Source organism: Hoplias malabaricus, chromosome 7 (assembly GCF_029633855.1).
Source record: "Hoplias malabaricus isolate fHopMal1 chromosome 7, fHopMal1.hap1, whole genome shotgun sequence".
Classification (NCBI taxonomy): domain Eukaryota; kingdom Metazoa; phylum Chordata; class Actinopteri; order Characiformes; family Erythrinidae; genus Hoplias; species Hoplias malabaricus.
In genome coordinates this window covers 21,941,067-21,957,301 of record NC_089806.1, presented here as the reverse complement: position 1 = coordinate 21,957,301, position 16,235 = coordinate 21,941,067, and positions in this window count along the sequence as shown.

Sequence of the window (16,235 nt, the reverse complement as noted above, 5' to 3'; positions counted from 1 at the left end):
GTCCTGACTCCACCACAAAAATAAACATGTGCACACACGTGCACTCAGTCGCTCAGGTCTATGAGGTGTCCCTCATCACACGCTCTCAGCACGAGTCCGTCAGTGAGGGGATTCCTTTTACACTTATTTACAGGCACAAGGATCCTATATATTGGGTAAGAGTGCTGTAACCAGAATAAATTTTTTTTTGGAGGGAGGCCTGGTTAAATATTTAGAGGACCAGTCAGGGATCATTTTGTCCCAGAGACATGGCTCTAGTCAAGATGATAACTACCAGTGAATTCAGTTGATAGAAATATACTCCCATTTGCTATAAACAGAGAAATAAAATACACCATATGACTGATGTGTCCTAACTTTTATGTCATTGTAGTTAATATGATAGCTTACAGCAATCCACAGCAGGTAAAGGCCAACCAGTGTCCTTTCTTTAACAGTGTATTTTTTTTTTTCATCAAGTATTCAGCTCTGTATTTTTCCACCACTTTTTAGCTTCAATAGCTAACCCAAAGGAAGGTTTGGACTTTGCAGTACTCATCACATTAATGCTGTCCCAGACGCAAACTCTAAATAATACTAGCATTCACTGAATTCTTCTTAATTGTGAGATAAATACAGTAGTTTATGAATGTGTTCTATGATGTGGTGGTAGACATTTTAGTCTCGAATGACACTGCTTTGACATGTCTAAATGAGCAGCGACTTGGAATGACACAAACAGTAATTTGTTGTTGTATCATCAAAGCTTTTTTAGCATTTCCATTAACCTTGTTTGAACAGTCAGAAATCTGAGGAGCTTTCCAAAATATAGTTGCTTATCCTGCCAGGCCTTACCAAAATCTTTGTTGGTTTGTCTCCATTATGTTTGACTTGAAACCACTAATATAAGGTTAAAGTTCAACACGTCAGGTTTAATTTGACTATAAGTATGACCTTTTGAGGCATATTGAAAGAGTTTGCCTTTTATATATAGTTTCAGAGGTTTTAAATTGACTTTATGATTTGCTTTTTTTCTTGGCTGTGTGTTATTAAGCACATGGGAGCTAAAAAAAAACAGTAAGCATAAAAACAGAAATATCAGATAACAGATTGCTTTAAAAAAAAAAAAAAAAAAAGAACATAAAATAAGTGTGTGGCAGGGGAGGGTCTCAGAGATATTACCTCCCCACGCAGTATACATACAGTAATATATTTCAGCCTAGAGGCCTGTACCTCTGGATATATGAGCCATGTGAACTAGTCTACTCAGTTAAAAGTTGCCTCTACAGTCTACAAGACCAGACAGTGAGGCGAGCTGGAAATAAGTGTTTGTATCTTTGATAATTAAGCTTCAGTGTACAGCTCAGTGAGAGTAAAATGTTTGGATGCTATGTTTACATTTTACATGGAACAGGTTAGGCATTGTTTCCTTTTTTTCTCCTTTTTTTTAAATTATAGATAGATGTACAAACTAGGCAGAACGATTAAATGTTCTAGGAGTCTGTTCGCCAGGCGAAAAGATTTAGGGAATATATGTCAAAGTGAAAAACGTCAGGACTCATTCTCTCCATGCACTGAACCGCAGGAGGTCCTGGAAATGAAGGCCTGGATATGGGCCTCCATCCCTGGGTGACTGCTACTCACCATCTGCCCTGACTGAAGGAGAAGTACTACTGCAGAGGAACCCAGGAGATTACATTCAGTTTGTGCGCTTGTGCAGTAAGCTTGCAAGCTGGTTCTTTCCAGTCCAGACAATGGGGACACACCATTTAGAGAGAAGTATGCACTGTGGAAATCTTAGAAATGGCTGGAGAAGCCTCAAACTTCTAAATCATTATTTAGCTGATCGCGCCTTCTGTTGCTTTATGGTTGTATGGAAGAAGTGATGTTTTCAGCAGGGTTTTAGACTGTTTATCCTGGGATCTTGTTTGTCCCTCTAACAAGGCTTGAAATTAAATCATGAGATTTATCCACAAGGTGAAATTGGGCTTTAATTCTACAGAGAGCTCTTGATGAATTGCTAGTTCCCCTTTGAACATGAGTGTGGTTTTGTTGCATATAAGATGGCTTGGAAGTGTCCTTAACATTTCAACCAGAATTAATTAGACTACAAATAAATACAAATTGTTCCCAGTTGTTTACATTCGTAAATATTGCAAATGAAATAAGCAGAAACCCAAAAGGAATGTTTGTCCTAAAATTCCTAATGAGGCATGGATGTCCAAATGTGTGTAATTATAGCAGGGATTATTGCAGTTAATATGTTTTATCCTTAGCTTTAAAAAAAAAAAAAAAAAAAGAACAAGCATCATCTTTATACCTGCACTGAAATGATCTCTGATCTGACATTGTTCTGAAATCCTTTGTAACGAAGCTTGTCCAATTGTTGTGCGGGCACTGGATCATTCCTTTACAGTGTTTCAGCTCTTCTGAAGAAAAGGAACCAGGGCCCACAGTACGGCAAGTGGGGGAGCTGTCTTTTGAACCCATGTTTAGTTTGCCCTTTCCATGAGTAAAGCAACCCAGCTGTGTGTGTCGTCCTTGTTTCGCCTGTAAAGACGCAGAATGGAACCAAAGGCCTTTATGACAAAAGGCTCCATCTCAACAGGGGGTCATGACTGGTTTTGCTTTGTGTCCTTTCTCCTCAGAGGAGATCTGATCCAGGAAATAAGCTCAAAAGAGGCTCTCACCACTGTTTCACCAGGCTTCATTTAACCTCTGTCCACGGCCAGCCAATGGGAAGCCTCAGCGTAGTCTCGCCCATTCACCTTCCAATCTGTGCGCTCATTTTCTCACAGAGCCTTGCGAAATGCCATTGGCTTTTCTCCCTGCAGACGCTGATCCAAGGCAGAGTTGGAGAAAGCTAAAGCCCTGGCAAAATGGCCTACTAATTGCAACATGTTACCCCAAGCAGTGACGATGAAAACCCTGCGGAAGTCTTGACACAGGGCAGCCCCATTTCAGCTGCCTGGCTCTCCTGGAGCATGGAGACCTTTAGAGGAAGTAATAGTTTACCACCACTGTGGTTGTCAAATGCTTCCATGGTGATTTGTTTTGTTTAGTGTTTTCTTCTGGGTTTATGAGGTAGTGTGCTGTACCTACACTGGAATGTACAAATGGAAAAGTTTGGGATGTGCCCAGAGTACAGTAATTTGTTCCTGAAAGTCAGGCTTTTCTGCAGATGTGCCGTGGTATTTCAGGAATATTATTCATATGTGGACGCACAATCTGCTTTTTGCAGTGAAGTCAGACCTCACCATAGAGCCCACTGATTAGAGACCATACCAACCCTAAGTGGATCTAATGTGTAAAACAACCCCTTAAGTCTTCCTTCCTTCTTGCACTCTCTCCCCTTTCACCCCTATGGAAATGACAGAATACGAAATGAACCCAGTCATGAGAGCAAGCTCTGCTTTGTGATTTGTATAAGCTGTTCCTTGAACATGAAACCAACTCCTACTAATCCAAGAAATTTAATTTAATTTAAATATCTCTTCAAAATTTTCATTCATTCTTTCATTGTCTGTAACTGCTTTTCAGGGTCGCAGTGGGTCCGGAGCCTACCCAGAATCACTGAGTGCAAGGCAGGAACACACCCTGGAGGGGACTAGAGTTTTGTTCATAATAAACTTTTTGCATTTTAATCATATTTGCCTGCAAAATAATGTGTGCAGCAAGCTAGCATGCTGCTAGGCCATCAATTAACCTAAGTAGTTAAGCTCTGGACAGTACCCATGACTATCATGATGACAATGTTAGACACAGGAGAACCTTGATGATGAAATGTTGTTGGAACATAACACTGATAATGATGGCCTCAGGAGAGCATGAATAATGATCACAGTTAACAGGTGAAGATGGTAATGATGTGTTGTCCTATGTTGTCCTGAGATAATCATCCATGTCTTATGATCATCATCCTTCATGTTGTCTGAAGCTCATCGCCACTATCATCCATGCTGTCATATAACTGCCATCCTTCATGTTGTCCTGAGGCCATCACTATTTATGATTTCCTTATACCATCATTTTACCCAACATTTTCATCTGTGTTGTCTTGAAACCATTATCGTTACTATGAGCATTGACATTGTCCAGGGGCAATCATTGTCATGCATTTTCCTCTAAGATTATAACCACCACCCACTGTTGTCCTGAAATCATCTTTTTGTCACCAGTGTGGCCCTGAGACTTTCAAGATCACCATCACCAGTGCTGGTCTCTAAATCCTGAAGAAAACAGATGTTGATTGCCTCAGGACAACATACATTATGATGATGGTCCCAGTGCTGCCTGACATCACAAGCATCAGCAAGTTGTTGCAGTCATGAAGTCTGATGTTATTGGGATGTTATCCTTGAAGAGAGGTCAAGAATTTATATTGATATGGACAAAATCATATAATCTAAACTCTTGATATACAGTGGAAAAACTGTGAAAACCAGAAAAACACAAAGTAAACTCTTGATGTAATTAGGATTTAAGATTGTCCTATATTATTTTGACCAATATTTCTTGCGATTTGTTTCCGTGAAGACAACATGCATGGAACACTGGTTTGGAACTCGTAAGACTGATCGAGATCCTGAATTCTGTTTCTCTACCTTTTATAATATCAGTATTTTATTTTTGTAACAGCCCTTGTTTTATCAGTGGTTAAGAAACAGTGTGTGTATGTGTGTGAAGTTGTGTGCACATGTGCATGGCGTGTCTGTGTCTCTTGTGAATGGCTGTCCACTGCTGAGCTCACAGGGATTATGGTGGCTGTGAACTCTGCCATAGCAGGAAGTTCCCACTGCTCTGGCTATCTGAGCGGAAAATGAATGTTTGTCAAAAGTCCCAGACCTGGTCTTAATTTCCAAGCAGTGTCATTTCACAATGAGAGTACACTGCCCTGACTTCCAACCCAGTGATTTTAGTCAGTTCCCTTTGCCTGGCACCCATAAGCAGGGAGCTTATAAGTCAAGTAAATATCAAAGAGACTGGATTTGTTTTTTGTGAGACTGTTTCTGTTGCATATCCTATATCTAATTTGGGAGGTAGCTCATAGTTGTCTCATTGTTCATGGCATTAGGCGCTGTTTCACTGCTTTAGAATCTGTTTCATTGCTTGAGGCTTTAAAGTCACAATAGTCCCTCAAAACAGAAATGTGGCAATGCCCAAGCTACACAAGCTCAGACATTGTGCTTTGTAGTTGATTTGTTTTAAATGCCAGCGCAGAGTGAGGTCCAGTTTATGATGTGCTGGAAGAATGGGAAAACAGCACCACTCCATAAAATGTGTCAGAAGCAAAAGGGATTTCCAACATGTAAACGACTTAGCCCACACTGAGGACATTTTGAGTCGAAACACACTATGGGAATATAGTGTGAGGACAGTAGGGCCTGAGATCTTAAATTGGGTCTTAGGAGATGGGAACACCATCTTCAAAGCAGTAATTAAAAACCTGCTCTTATGAGCTACTCTTGATGAATACTTTTCATAGAGAAATATAATCTGGAAGAAGCATTACATGGTCATGGAATCTCAAGGAATGTACTTCTTTAATCTCAAGAAATATAAACAACACTAGGTAATATTTTTACCTTAAAATCAGTCTCAAAATTATTGTGATGCTCCACTGAGCTGTAATAGGGAGAATAGGGCCTGTATTATTGCTACCCTGGGCTCAACACTGCAGAAAATGCACTGTGTAATTTTTTGTGGAGGGTAGGACACCACACCCTCCCTCGCTCTCTCCCCTTTGATTACAGGAAGGTACTATAAAAATGTATTAAAAAATTGTATCTGCAGTAAAAATACCAAGAGAAAAGATCTAGGTTCAAGGTGTTCAATTGAAGTCTGATTGTAAGGTACAATTGCACAGAGGTGATGAGAGGACTTTATTTATGCCTGCAGACTGACTGTTCTGTTCTTAACTTCATTGCTACATCAGAATGTCTTATTTGCCATTCCCATTTCCCATGTTCCAAATATTGAGACTTTTTGCATGGCCTCTTTAATTACCATCCACTAGCTGGGAGGACTTTATTATCCCATGTAGACCCTAATGACTAATATTTCACTCCTTCAAATCACTTTCCCTCCTTCCCTCCCACCCCCTGCCTCAGTCTCTGCAGTAAGCCTATCACTTTGTTTTTCATTCTGCAGTTACGACTCTTTTGTGTCTCTGCCTGTTTCTGGTGAACTCAGTCATCCTCTAGCTGATTCTTGTCAAAGTTTGTGCCTGGGGCTTTACGTGTCTGCGCTAATGCTTGCATGGCTAGCTTTGTTTGTGGAGAGAACTCTCTCTCTCTCTCTCTCTCTCTCTCTCTCTCTCTCTCTCTGTTGTCTCTTTCTCTCTGTGAAAACATGTATGATCCATCCACCCATAGCTCTTCAGCACATGCCCAGGCTAATGGTTGTAGCAGAGGAGCTTTTGAACTCAAGGCTCCACAGATTATCTTAATTTTTTCAGTGCCTCAATCTCACAGATCTTTCCCACTGCGATTACAGCAGCTCCTGCTCTGTTTTGGTTTGTTGAGAAGGTCTCCAGCTGGAGGTTAAAATGCAACCAGTGTGTCCCTTGGATCCTGTTTACTGTGGATATTTACACAGCCCAGTTCCAAAGAAAAGCTGGGACAGTATATGAAATGGCAATAAAGCCGTGTGTAGTAACACATTTGTCAATTTAAAGCATTTATTTTGTAAGGTACAATTGTTACTCAAAATTCAAATGTCATTCTTCTGCCCTTTTGTCATTTTATGGCAACTAACTGCCATTTTATTAAAAACAAAAATGAATTAGTATGACAATGGAATTTTTGTTCATTTATTACGATTATCTTCAAGGTAAAAGTGCTCCAAAAGCAAGTGCATCCATTTGTTTTGTACCTGGGGATATATTTGTATCCAAAAGTATGTGTGAGTTTTGGTGTGGACGATTTAAAAAATAGTGATTTTGATGTTAGTGTATGTGAAATTGGCATATTAATAGTTTTTTTTGTAGATTGTTTTCATTGTTTAGTCATTTATTCATTTTACTAAAAAATTAAACATTTTTTTACCATATGTAACAGTTGCTGTAAAATGACAAAGAGCAGGAGAATGTTTAAATTTTGTGTTACACTTATGCTAGGGCTGGGCAATTAATCAAAAACTTATCGAAATTGACATTCAGAACTTCTAATTGAAATCTTGTCTATATCTATTATATCAATTCTTTTTATTCTGTAATGTCCCCACTGTGTGTTCATGTACTGTCCCTTTAAAGCCACGCTACCAAGCTGTAGTCACATGATTCTGCAACTATATGCTACACTGAAGCAACCTAAACCCAGAGGCCGACTGAGCAACTCAAGCAGCTCATACCATAGAAAAACACAGCGTCTGTGGTTTGAACGTGTTGCATTTTGACAATAAATAATGACACTGAACAAAAAGAAGTCAAATATAAACACCGAGATAAAACAGTTTTAGCAACCAAAGCACAATCACACACCAAATATAAACAGATCTCAAAAAACGAGAGGAACAAGCTCCCAACAATATTAGAAAAAATATCCCTACTTTAATACTGGAGCATACAGTACATATGATGGTCAAAAATGCAAAAACAAAATAATCATTCATTAATCGTAACCATGGTAAAATGTACAATTTATGATATTGATTTGTGCTCATATCGCCCAGCACTAACATATACATTACACAAAAATGCTTTAAAACGTATTTGTACACCTAATACACTGCATGTTACCTAACCCCTGAGTATGCCACCCTAACAACAATCCCAACCCTTTGCCACCCCTCGAAATAACGTTCTAGATCCCACACCACAGCTTACGACTACTGTCATTCTTCTAAAGCTAAAACGCTGAATTCATTTTCACTCTCAGCATGCCTGGGGTTCAGCACCAAGCCTCTGGACCCCCAGAGACAGCAGGAGGGTCCGGGCTGGAAAGAGAAGTTCTTTCAGCCAGAATCTACAGCAGGCCTAGAGAATTTGATGATAGCTTCTTCTGGCAAGGACACACAAATGAAAACATGAGGCAGTATTACTGTAAATGGACCTCTGTCTGTTTTACCCTTAAATATTTACTGTTAGCAATAAATCTGAGATTTAACACATTTGACAATTTGAATAATGCAGGATTTTTTCCCTTTCTTTTTTAGGAACTTAACCTCTGGTATGTGGACAGTTTTCTATAAATTTCAGCAGTTGCTCAGGGGAGGTTTTTTTTTAATTAACAGCAAATACTTTGACTGCTTAATAATCATAGGACAAAGTATTGCAACCTTTTCTTCTATCGGTTCAGACGTTATTGGCTCCAAATTTCAGCGCCAAGTTACATTCTTGTGTACTGGGGGCCTTCTTTACTTATTCCCTCCCTATGCACAGGTGATGGACATTCCTGGCTGTGAGCAGACTGAAGAATTCATAGACATTTGCTGAAAAAGAGTCTTAACCTTTATATCTTCAGGGATAAATAGTTTTTGTTTCAAACCTTCAGCGATTTCTCCTCTGCTCTAAGAGCATCTGTGTTTGGTCAGACTTTGGTCATACCAGCACACTCCAGAGGGTTGTTTTTCACTCTCTGACAATGTAGGACGAATGCATAATCAGGCTACAGCCGAAGGGACTTAAATCTCCCATATTTTACTCCCTGAATAAATACTGGCAGACACAGGAGATACAAGCTACAATAGGTGCTGTAAAAAGCCACAATATAACAGTGTTCTTGCACCACATTTTGGAGATTTCCCTGCACCTGTCCCCTATCCTCCTCACAAAATTTGTAATGGAAGCTTCTGGAGAGCCTCTTGTTGAACCCTCCAAATTCTAAGTGCAATTAATGAATCTGCTTGGAAATTCTCTGCCCATTTAGTCAGGTTTTGGCACAAGTACATGGGACATTGAGCTGGGAGATGAGTTGTTCTTTAGGAATATATTTACATGACTATTTTCCTTTATTGTCACTGTTCAAAACAATGAAACTGCATATCCCCATGGACCCTAACAAACAAGTACAAGAGACAATACGCCTTACACAATAAAATAAATAGAAAGAATGTCAAAACCATTGACATAATGCCAACATGTTGAAAATATACACTTAATTATTAATCTTAGCAATAAAAAAAAGAATAAACTGGCAGAAGCAAGCCGAAGTGTCCAATAAAGTGCAGTGCTCCCTATACAAAGTGTTGTCCTAGTTCATGTGTATGGAGTTCTCTAATTTAATAGCAGAAGGGTAGAATCTGTTTGACAGTCTGGAATTGTGCAATTGTATTACTCTGTATGGCCTTCCAGATGGAAGCAACATAAAAAATTAAATTCCCTGGATGGGAGGGGTCCTTGATATTGGTCATAGCCTTACAGACACATCTGGTTTTGTGCAGTTCCTCCAGGCCTGGCAACTGGGTACCAGTAATGTTTTGGGCTGCCTTAATGTCCTTGTTGAAAGCTTTCGTGTCAGCAGCCATGCAGCTGGAAAACCACACCAGAATGCCATAGGCTAGGATGCTCTCGATGCATCTCTTATAGAACACCAGCAGCTTTGGGAACGGATGTGTTCTTTATAGTGTCCTCAAAAAATACAGTCGCTGCTGTGCCTTTTTTACCAGTGCCATGGTGTTAGGTCCTGAGTGATGGTAATTCACAGGAATTTAAAAGAAGATCCACTCTCAACACAGCATCTTTTCTGAAGATCAGTGGTTTAGGATCCTCCCTCTGCTTCCTGAAGGACACCCTCATCTCATCATTAGTTCCTGTAATGTTCAGTGCAAGGTCTTTGAAGGAGCAGAACTCAGTCAGTCTGCAGATGTCGTCTCTATAGGCAAACTTGTCTCCATTTTTTTTCCTTCACATTGATGTCATCTGCAAAGTTTATGAATATTTTAGCAGTTGGTTCTCTGTATTACTGGTGCAGGACTATGTTAATGGCGTCCTCCGTTGCCCTGTTTGCCCTGTAGGCCTCTCAAAGCATGGGTGATATCTACTGGCAGCCTCAATCACTTCTGACCAGTAGTTGATTCCTTTGGGACAGGATTGGTAATGAGAGTGTGTAAGTTTGCATGACATTACAAAAACTATGAATAAAAAGACTGATTGTTTAAACCACACATTAAAAAAGCAAGGAACATGGCCATGTGGCGACCTATAGGAAAATGATTCTTGACCATCCAGTGCATGATGTCAGTATGCTTTATGTGCCATACATTTTTCTAAAAAAGTACAGCATTGGATGTTGCTCAGAAGTGACAAATGGGCAACGTTGATGGCTGAAGACCCTTGCAAAAGTATAAGACTTAAGGTCAGAACGTTTTGGCATACAGCATGCATGAACACTGATGACTCTGTCCAGTATTGGCTAAGGCTGTTGCAATAACCATAATATTATAACGGCTATTGACCAGCCAGTTGCAGGGAATGGCAAGCAAGCATTGCAACTGTGATTTATACATTTATTTATTTATTTATTTATTTATTTATTTTTATGTTTTGAATGTTATATAAAGCTATTTAAAATACTGTAACAAAAAGTTAAGAGTTTAATTTTTTTCAGGTGGTTGGCATCAGCAGCTGCTTCTGATCGGCTGAGCATCCATTGTTTCCAGTTTAGACAAGGCAACATACAAAATCTGTGCCAGAAATGTTGATGTGAAAAAGGGAAATACATTGAAGAATGTAGCTACCTATCTAGCTACCTATCTTCCACTGACAGTTAGGAATATAACACTGGAATATAGCATAGTCTTTGGAAGATGATGTTACTAGTCAGAGTTTTAGATTGCACACAAACATTTCTGTTAGGATATCAGGTCAAAAACCTAACTGAGTTGAGGTACTGATTCTGACTGATCATTTCAGAGGTACTGGATGAAGACCACTCCAGAGAACACAGCTCCACTGACTCTTAGCCTAATGCTGGATGTTTAGATGGATATTTTACATGGTGATTCTTAGCTCAGGTACAGTTTTTCTAGAGCAACTCATTTCATTTCTTGAATTTTTATGGAGATTACAAAAGCTGTGCATGCACTAGATTGAGTAGGAGAATTCCGCCATTTTTAACCTCCAGATATTGGGAAATGAAAAACCAAGTAACAAATGTTGCACTGACCCTACTTGAAACCAAACCAAGAGTATATAGTTAGTTTATTTTTCTACTTAATTTATTCATAATGCTTAAATTCAGTAAATTCAGTTCTTCCCAGAACAGGTATCATGCTCTACTGCCAATTCTTTATTGGAGCACTCGGACTGTGTCTGTTCTCTAAGAATAAGTTACCAGATTTGCTGAGGTGTTTGAGCCACTTGGACTTGTAGTGTGGAAAAAAAATTGTGTGGAGTTCATTGGTGTATAATGCATTTCGAACATTTCCTGACACATGACATTTAAGCTCAGTTAGTAGCACATGCTTTGGAAATGAGGCACTAATGCAGACAGCACTGCAGACATGGGGAAAACCATTTAACAGCAAAAAAATCGAACATGTCCTGGAGTACTGTGTATTTAAAATGAGCAATTAACCTGTGCTGTTAAATAAAGTGGGGCTTGAGAGCAGACGCATGTTAAAAGACGGGAAACAACCATAATAACAACAAAAGAAATCATCCATTAGAATTGCAGTAATTAATGTTCCTCCACTACAGGCCGCTTCATGTACGATCCACAAATGTGAGCAAACCATATAGGTTTTACTGGCATGTGGCAAAGCGGTTTACTTCAGCACTCATGCTGGAGTTCACTTTAAATTTGGCAGCTTTGAGGAGCAACCCCCATAGGATTCATTGCAATCAAATCAGGGCGTCTTTTAAATGTTTGGCAAGCTGAACCTCCCTGTTTGATTTGGATGTGCTTTAGAGTGGAAGGTGCAACAGTGTACTTTGCCAGGAGAACAGGGAGTGAAGTGACTACCCCTGTTTACGTTAAAACGTTCAGCGCTGCTGACCTTCCAGCAGTCAGTGCCGGGATTTTTCATCTTGTTCGTCAGCTTGATCAAAGGGCAGGAATGGAAAACATTGTTGCAATATTTGTTGCGGTAATCACATCCACATGTGCTCTGGAAGCAGTGTGGTGGAGAAATTCAAATCAAGTCAAATTTATTTATTCTGACTAAGTTTCAGTTTGTTAAAAACAAAAGTAAAATATACAGCCAAAGATTTGTCATACCATATTTCTCACAGTTTGTCCCAGTTTAAATTAGGAACTATTCAGATGTGCACTGCATGTTTTAAGGAGTTGAATGACATTTATCTGGAGCATTAGTCAGTGAGTCAGTGAGTCAGGTACTGATGTTAGATGATTAGTTCTGGTTCACAAATGCTCCAAATAGTCTCAAAGGTACTGGATGGAGCTACACTGCTTCATTCCAGAGAATGCAGTTCCATTGCTCAACAGCCGAGAGCTGGGGACATTACACCACTCCAGCCAACACTTGGCCTTGGGCCTGGTGACCTCTAGAGCACCCTATGATGTTCATCAGTACTTTTCTGTGGTGATTATACATGCTGCAGTTTCAGCTCCAAAGAACAGTTCCTTACCATATAGTGACACAGGTTTCTGAGTCTGCGCAGGGAGATTTTTCATTATGTTGTGGTTTGGATGCTGTGTGTTCTTATTTGATGGACCACTTTTATAATCAGCTTAGTTGGCCTTACATTTTAAGTAGACGTAAACACTGGTTTAAATGTTTGGGCTGTGGCATGTTTGGGCCTCACATTCATTCTTTTGAATGACCCTTTAAAAGGTGGTACCTTTTGCTCTCACTGTGGTGGTACCCTTTTAGTTGCTTTTTGTCAGGGAAAATAATTGTACCATAATCTATAATTAACATTTTTAAATTGTATTAATCCCAAACACCCCATTTAATCTCCTTTTAAAAGTACATTAACACTGGTTGTACCTTTAGTGACTATAATGTACCTGTACAGTGCTTTTTTCCCTTAGTGTCCAAAAGCACATTCTGTTTTCCCAGGAATTAAGGAGAGAGCTAGACAAATTTGGGCCAAGAATGAACATTTTGAACAGCCTGAATTTCTTTATCAAGCTCCAAGTTTCTCTTTGTCAGGCTCTTTCCAAGCTCGCTCATCTCCACAGCAAGTAAGCCAATACAAACTGGCTTCCAAATCCAGCTGTAAATTCGCTATAATGAAAAAAATACAGTGACGTTACATGCCTTGATTTAGGACGAGATATTAGACACAAGGCCATTAATTAGATTTTAATCAGCGTAATATACTTATCCCAGCACTCTCACTGAACTTCACTAGTCATAAAATACATCAGAACAAATTGCTGGTGCTTTAATGTAATACAAGGCATGGTTTATCCTTTTTTTTCAGTTTACACTTTATAATCCCAGCTTCCATTCCAGGATCATATGGTATTTGAATGTGTACATTCAAAGTCTAAAAGTCTGTAGACATACCTTATGGATATTAATGCGAGCATGTAATACTGTGTAAGGGCAACATGCCCAATGCCAATTGTCAGCTACAGAAGTATACAGCCATGGACAAATGTTCTGATTGAGTACATTAAGGTACATAGTACTGAGATTAAGGTGGAGTGCTATGTAATCATCTTATATTAGTACCTGACTTTGCCTTTGGTTTTAGCAGAATGCAATCACATCCTCACAGCAATGTTACAACATCAACTTTAAAGCTTTCCCAGACTCCTAGAAGCTACAAATGTTTGATCATGAAGTATATCTTTTAAACTGAGACCATACATTTTCTCTTAGTTCAGAGTGTTCTCTTTAGACTAGATTAAACTAGAAACATCCAGTTTTCTTATGTAAGCCCAATCAGTCTGTCTCTGGAAAAACAGAACGTCAAATCTGGGTTCCGTCAAAATAATGGATCCTCTCAGGTTTCCACTGCTACTGTCTTCTCTATTTCTTCTGTAGAATTGAACTGGTGTCTGTATATTGTAAGTATCTGATGCTTGACTGAGCTGGCATTAAAAAGGTAAACCCAAGATCAACTCCAGATCTCTCTTTAGTGGGGGAAATAAATGTACCAATCCAGCATAGCCCCTGAGGCAGCTCAGATAAATCAGCAAAACAGCGTTGGTCAACACAGGCCACTCTGGGTCCAAACTCAGAGACTGGGTTTGTAGATGGATTTCACTTCAGCAGTTCATTATCAAGCTGAGGGCCGAAGAATATTGAGTAGTGAAATCAGGAACACAAACAGAAGTGTAGAGGCAGAGCAGTACAGCAGTGACTGCACCGCTCATCTGGCCAACACATGGCAAAAGGAACACAGGAAGAATTAAACAGGGCCCACTGATTTAAACATACACCTACACATCCAGGCTTGGCCACTTATATTTATGAGGGGTGTAAATATCTAATCTGGAAAGGATTCAGTGCATCGTGAAATTGTCTTATTTGCCATAACAGGACCCTAAAGAGAGATTTTGTTCCCAATTACAAAGCAGTGCATATTCTCATAGCTACACTATGTCCAGATGTTTGTATTTTTTTTTACACTTTATGAAATTAAATATGCTTTGGGAGTAGCTACACATGAATTTAAGGTCACTGTACCCAATGCCAGTAGTCATTTAGATGGGAATAAAATCACTATTCATTGGTATATGATGCAATAGAAATGTGTACCGTTAGAATCATCTGATTCAGTACTTATTTCATTGATTCCCAGGCACAGAGAACTGAGAGGCATCACTAAGATGGTTGTACCAGTTGGGTACTTCTTAGTACCTTTAATTAGAGAACATAATTGTACCATAGTGTGATGCATTGGTGTGTTCCTGCTTTGTACCCAGTTACATACTGCAGTTTCTGCAGCGCAGAGCCCAGATTAGAAATGGCAGAGGCTCTATTCTCCCTATTAGAGGTCAGTGAGGTATCACAATTTTAAGCTGTTATTTTAAGGTACAAATACTACCTAGCATAAAGAATATTCAAGTTTCTTTCTTAATATGTTTTTTATTTACATGGTTTGTATCATTTAGTGAACAAAACTGTACAGTGCCTTTTTTGTGACAGTCTAAGCAGATCTATGAAAAATGACCCCTGCCTCATGCTTTCTCTTGCTTGGTGTCCATGAATATATTTTAAATGAGACATTTGTGCTAGTGGGACGTATGAAGTCATGATTTTGCTGGGTGGGTCAGAGTGTATCCATTTGCTGCTTGGGTTGTGCTTCCGTTTCTCTGAGCTAATCTACATGTGCCACTCTTTTAACTGATCACCCACTGTTTCCTTAAGTTTACAGCCAGGCCGGACTGGGTACACCCTGCCAAAAGTACAGCTATTTTTACCCAGTGTGCCCTGAACCTGACCTATCAACCTGATCACACAGCAGGCTCTTCGGTCAGCCCCCTTACCTCACTCTCTCTGGCCTGCCTCAGGCCCATCACTACTGCATTGGTTTGCTTTTCAAATGAGCCTACAGTGGCTCTGAAATAGATGAGCTCAGGGTTAGTGGACTTCCTCTTACTGTGTTTAGCCCGACTGCTCAGTTGGCCAGCCAAGAAGGGTCAACAGCTCCAACTCACTGACTCCCTATTGTGGAAGGTGCGAGTGTGAGCATTGCTTGGTACATAGTGTACATTCTGTAGCAATTACAAAAAACACTTGTTTTTAAAACTGCTGCCATTGGTAGTGCACTGCAAAAAGTAAAAAAATATGTATGATATAATGCCAGTTTTCCCCAAACGTATGACTAATGTCAATAAATAATAGTCTGTCTTCCCCCAAACTGTGTCACATCAGTGTTATGATCCTGGTGTAAATCTGTAGTGCAGCCCTCACCTAACATTGAGCATAGTGACTTTAAGCTCATTGGTGGATTGACGACTCAAAAGTGTCCATATGTGTGTTCCTGCCTTGCACCCAGTGATTTGGGGTAGGCTCCGGACCCACCGTGACCCTGAACTGGAAAAGCAGTTACAGACAATGAATGAATGAATGAATGAATGAATGAATGAATGAAATTCAAGAACAAACTATTGCAAAAAAATAAATGTTATATTAATATTAATTGTATAAAATGTATCATATCTCATTAATAATATTAAATGTGTAACTCTACCACACAACAAAAGTGTTTAAAATTTAATGTGTGCATATAAACAGCAAACATACACAAAGTAACCTTAAAGCTTCACAGTAAATAAAACAAATACTATAGTTGGAGTTTATCTTCTTGAGGTAAAGCTCATTGGCTGTTGAACTCTCCTAACAGCATTTTTGATATCCCTTATCCTCAACCAGGTGCTTCTGCTCAAGGTGGT